The sequence below is a fragment of the Pagrus pagrus genome (assembly GCF_965226575.1).
Source record: "Pagrus pagrus genome assembly, chromosome: 10".
NCBI lineage: Eukaryota > Metazoa > Chordata > Actinopteri > Spariformes > Sparidae > Pagrus > Pagrus pagrus.
Genome location: NC_140194.1, coordinates 24,657,381 through 24,663,541, shown reverse-complemented (window position 1 = coordinate 24,663,541; position 6,161 = coordinate 24,657,381).

The following is a 6,161-nucleotide window of genomic DNA, read 5'->3' as shown; positions in this document are numbered from 1 at the left end:
TGCCTTTACTCCTCCAGATGTTCTTGTGCTGCAGTGAGTGACCATCAGACACACACAGAGGTAAAATTGACTCAGTGTGCTTGTTTGTGTACATGTATCTTCACAGAAATCACCCTGAAGTAGAAAAAAAAGGATTTTGAATTCTGTGCCACAGATGTGATTTTTACTCTCTCCCCTGTAGCGACGTAATGTGAAACACCAGCGTGCACTGAGTGTTTTACACATTCAGACAGCCATGAAATAGTGAATGGACCGAAGCAGAAAATGTTGTACAGATAGATTCATAAAAGCCAAACACATCAAAAGAGTGGCGTGAGTTAGAACAAAAGGCAGTTGTGCTGTATGCATGATATTTTCTTGCAAACATCAGCAGCAATAGACCTTGAATGTGAATGACTAATGGAAGTCAAATGATAAAAGAAAGTTAGTACTGTGCTCCTAATATTTTCCTTACTGAAAATGACAGATTATCAAAAAATACATCAAACCTGCAGTAAGAAGCTGTGAACACACAACGTGGATTCTGACTTACCTTGGGTCAGATAAGTCGTAAAACTAAATATTTCATGCTGGAGTGCTGAGGGTGAATCGAGGGGTCTCAGCCTGAGGGAAGAAGCTGCTCTGTAGTCTGGCGGTACGGCACTGAAACAAAGTTTGCCCTGTTTCAACATTGTCATATTACAGCTATGCTTATGTAGCCACAGCTGTGATCATAAAGAAAAATAGTGTTGAAAATATGTTGACATGTTTCTTTCACTCACCTTAAAAACAAATGCACATGCTGGCCAGATAAAGATCTTCACAACGGGAGGCGTTGGTGCTCATACCGCCAGAATCAACAGGAAATGAAAGTTCCTTGTGGTCCAGTGTTTTAGCTCTGTGTTTCGTCTCCATCAACTCCTTCAGCTACTAATTGCTCATATATGTTCACTGGCTTGTTGCTAACTGTGTCTAGTCTGCCGTTTGGTGCAGGCCAGGTAGTGCACAGCAGGCTTTTAGAGCGTTTGCTGCACAAAAAAAAACGTGAGTGAACCTAATCTGTAACTTTTTACACCCACTTTAATGAGGTATTATCAGACTCTCCAGGTAAGGTCTATTGTGTAGGATTTAGGGGGACCTGTTGTGAAATATTGGAACAGAATTATTATGATCATGTTTTCATTAGTGTATAATCTCCTGAAACTAAGAATCATTGCGTTTTTGTTACCCTAGAATGAGCCTTTTATATCTACAGAGGGAGCGGGTCCTCTGCCATGTATTGCCGTCATGTTTCTGCAGCAGCCCAGAACAGACACACCTAACACTGGCTCTAGAGACGGCCTTTTGTGTTTTTCACAGTTTTGAGGTGAGGGGTATTTTGTTCGTAGCAACCTACAACCTCACCACTAGATGCCTCTAAATCCTACACACTGGACCCTTCAGTAACTGATAGCACTCGCACTTCAGTGTTTTTAATTTACTTATTTAAAAAATAACTAAAAAAAACATTTCTAGGATTCCTCCACGTACCACTAGAGGGAGCTCACGTACCACTCGTGCTACTTGTACCACAGTTTGAGAAGTTGATCTGTAGGATTAACTTTGGTTAAGGTCTGTGAAAGAACAGGATTTCGGTGATATGTTAATAAAATATCTTTGGCGGAACCTAATTGTTAGTACGTTTGACTGACTTGTTGAAGGTCTGCCCTGTGAGAGGGATGGCTGAGGACAGTCAGTGCTGTTGTATCACCTTCCAGGATGCTGATTATCTGACAGGCCCGTTACTGGTGTGTCAGCCAATTCACGTGACACTGACGATGACAGGCAGCCGTTCGATGGGAGGCAGTTAAGAAACCTTTCAGCTGTTTGTTAACACACTGCAGCCTGGAACAGAGTGAGAGGAATAACGTGAGACTTTAAGTGATGGATCTGTTGGACTCGTGCTAGATGATTATTTGAAAACCCATACAGCTGTTGGATGGAGGGGAGGTGGAACTAACAAACCTCGAGACAATCCATTCATCTGACCGAATGTCTGTTCTCACACGCACTGTTCTCCTGCATTTATCCAATACTTTTATTTCGGCGAGTGCTGTGAAACGAGTACCTGGGAGCTCCCAGCCTGCACTCTGCTCACTGAGGGGGGCTTATTGATCCGTGTGCAGGTGGACAGAATAGCAGGAGCACTTAACAATGTGATGCAGTCCAGTCTGCAGTAAATAAGGCTTTATAGATGTCAGACAGTCTGTCCATCCGTCCATCTTTCCGTGAGTCCAACACATAGTGAGTAGAATTATCTCTGCAACTGCCGGCCTGTCAGAGCGTGCTATTGACAGACAGCAGCTTGTCCCACAATGCAGCTGGAGAGCTGCTTACAGATGGAAAACATTCAAACTTGAGTTGTGGTGAGATGGTTCCAGCAGCATCTGAGAAAACTAAAACTAAAATGTCACAATTTTAAATAAATTTTGGAGTATCAAATAAACTATCATGTTTTATTAGAGCAGCACAAATCAAATCACTAAGCACAGTTTGTTCACCTGGAGCAGTTATCGAAGCTGGGCTGAGATTTGAATATTGAGCATGGCCTGATGAAGCCAGACCCTTCAGTACAGGAGCAGTGTTTTGATAGTAGTGTTTTAAATATTTCTCACTGGTGTTTAAATTGATGCTCTGCAAGAGGTGCTCATATGATCGCTGCAGTGGTAGAAAGAGAACTGAAAAACTCTACTCATGTTACAAGTAAAACTACTGGTATTAAAATAATACTTACGTGAAAGTATTCCCCTCAAACTACTCAGAGTACGAGTTAGTTTTTAACCGTTTGTGATCGGATAACCTCATTGGCTACAAAAATGCAGATGGAAGGTTTAGATATTAATTCAAATTGTAACCCTAACCCTAAAAAGGAATTGTGTTGTGATTTTCGATGTTCGTTTGTCTATTCAGTTGTGAAAATCAATGAAAACAGATTTTTCTCTTCTCATGATAATTTCTTCAAAACTACATATTGCACCTTTAAACAATTGGGAAAACTATAATATATCAGCACCTTGTGATTTAAATTTGGATTTTCTCGGTGCAATGACGCTTTCAGCCTCAAGGGGCTGCTGTTTAGTCTTAAAGGAAAGAAGCTCTGCAGATGTTGAATTCTCTCTATACTTCACCACCACATACATTACCTGCATTTCTGGTCTGTAATTCATCATGTGCCGCTTTCTTGGCCACAACATGAAAAAACACTTAAGCTGGAGTATTACAGTATTTATATGTGGCTCTTTAATGATGCTTATGAACATGTATGTACACTGTATGTCACAGTGAGTTCACTGCAGACACACCCAGTCTGAGTTAAACCCCAGTATTAGGACTCCTTCTCTAAGCGCTCTGTATTCAACATCCCCCTCACCGCAAGCGCACATTTGCCCTTAACCTATAACATAATTACCCAGAGGCCCCTGGGGTGTGCTTAGCATGCTGGCAGCATGCCCGCTTCACATGGCAGAGCACCCCCACACACAGAGCTCATATTGTACGCTCTTACGTCAGCTCATTTTAGGTGCGGTCCCTTCAGACAGGCTGGACCCCTGTGACCACATGATGGCAGGAAAGGGTTAAACTACAGTCTGGATTTGTCTTTACCTCCGATTGAAATAACACAGTTCTTTACATTCAAATATCCTGTAGGTGTTCACCACATTCTTTAACAGTGATGAAATCCATAAACTAATATGTGTTAGTGGAGGTTAGATTGGCGACGTGAGCTCCTCTGAGGGAGAAGATGGATCATTAGGGACTGTCGGAAAGTTATTTGTGAGGGGAGGGGAGGCAGAGTCTTATGTTTCAAAACCTTCTTTGGATCTACCCCTTTAGGAAAGATGGGCACGCTCCCCCTTATGTCAGAATACCATATTAGTATTTAAAGTGAAGTAAGAGATGTCTTGTGTTCAGCACTTAAACTTGTAAAATGATGAATATTCTTTATATATTCTGGAATTTTTAATGAGGGAGAAGGGGTAGGTGCCATTTCAAGGATTTTAAAATGTTATTATTGCTGCAAAATCATGTCAGACACACACATCTGTACAAAACTTGTCATATTAGGTTCACGTCACCTGTTGATGCAGAGAGGATGCTGCTGGAGTTACAGCCAGGCGAGGAGGCTGCCAAACCTGCAGTTTCAGACTGCGTTTCAACATTTATAAGTGTGACACCACTGGATATTTTTAAGGAGATCTCGGGACAATTTCCAGGTTTTGTCTTCAGGTACAGGTATTATAGGGCTAATGGAGAAAAAGAAATGTAAAGTTTCAACATATCTGTGGTTTGCAAAAAACGTACATTGGGTTGGGAAATGGAAGGGATGAAGTGACCATGTTGGCAGCTTTCCTAACTATAAACAGTCAGTGTCAACATGTTTTATCATGGTACTCTACTCTGAAGTTGGCAGGATCATTTTCTCATCTCAAATCACAGCAGGAAAACAAATAATCATAATGCTATTTCCCAAAACTATGAAGTTTTTCGTTCTTGCATTGCAGATCTTCAGTAAAGCACTACACCTTCTTCTTTTCCGGGCCAGCCATCAGCCACAGATCACTTTGGATCAGTCCCTTACCTTCAGACTGTGGGACAGAGGTCCTTCTGAAACCTGCTCACAGGCACTGACATTAGCTTCTCTGCATTCAATTTTCCTTGGTGATTCTGAGCTGAAAGCTTGTGTTCCTGCAGCTGCACACAACTATTCCTGTGTTCCACCCTGTCTGATCTACCTGTGTGACCTCACAGGCTGCCCTACATCCACAGACCTACTTAACAATGACAATCTCGGGAGGCCGACAGATGCATCGAGGACAGGGGTGCACTTTACAGATCAGGCCTCAGAGTTTTGACCAGCACTCTCATCTTACAGTAACTGTGATTGTAATAAGCTCCATGTGTATTGATTAAGAATACAGTGCTTGTTTATATAGCTGAAGAAAACGAGTATCACTTCGACATCCCACCGCATTGATTTAGTTTGAACTTGCATGGAGGCGTTCACTGACCTTGGTAAGCAGCTGAAATAGTGCATGTGGCTTCTTGATGAATGGTCTTGAAATATGAATTAGCAGTGTCAACATATTTAGCTAAAGATTTGCTGAGACGGTACATTTTCCCCTGATGCGGTAATAAAGATGCACAGATTTACACCTGGGAGCTGCCCGGCATCATCGCACACAGCCCGACTGTACTGAACAGAAGCATCGTGGGAAATTAATCACCTTCCTCCTCGACTTAACAGCATCGTTAAGGCTCCTTATGACTGAGACATGAACCGGTGAGCTCCTGGTCACAGAATCATTTCCTAAAGAAAACTTCAAATGATTAATTTGCAGGATCATACTACTGCTATCATGCAACATCGTGTTCCCGTGACACTGTGCTCCTATTAAAGTGCATTACGTAGTTATGGGGAAGTCATGACGTCAAATATTGCTGTTTTCACATTCTGTTGATAATTTAGTGCCCCAAACTTTGTCTGCTGAGGAAGTTCAGCTTTCATTGAACTGAATATCTTGCAGGATCTGTAAGGAATATTAAAGATGCCCTGTGGGGATTTCTTGTAAACAAATGCAGGAAGAAAGTTATAGCAACAAGTTGTAACCGAAGTCAGATTCAGCTTTTCTCATGCAAATTTTACATATTGAAGAGTGTTCACAGGTCTTGGGCAGTACTACTGCATGTGAAAAAAGCACTACAAAGCCTTTTGTGGCTCCAGAGGAAGCTGCATGTGATAAATTTCAGTGGCATTCTGGGTAATGTAGGCAGCAGGTTTTGAAAAGTAGTCCACTGGTCTAGCATTGCACCCCTATGACACTGGTGGACTCATTATGTAAACTTTAAAAACAAATGATCAAAACTTTTTTTATCCAACACATTGTTCTTCCTTGTGCCTACATTACCCACAATGCAACTTAGCCACTGAGTAACATCACTGGTGGTAATGTCAGATTATATGCAGCTTACTCTGGAGCCACAGAAGGCTTTATAGTACTGTATATTTGAAAAAATAAATAATAGAAAGCCTTCACTCCATCACCTGTAAACACAGTAAAATTAATGGAGTTAGCCTTTAAAGTATAGCCTTGAGGTCTAACAAACACGTTGAATGCATTTTCTTCCTCAGACATTTGCAAAAC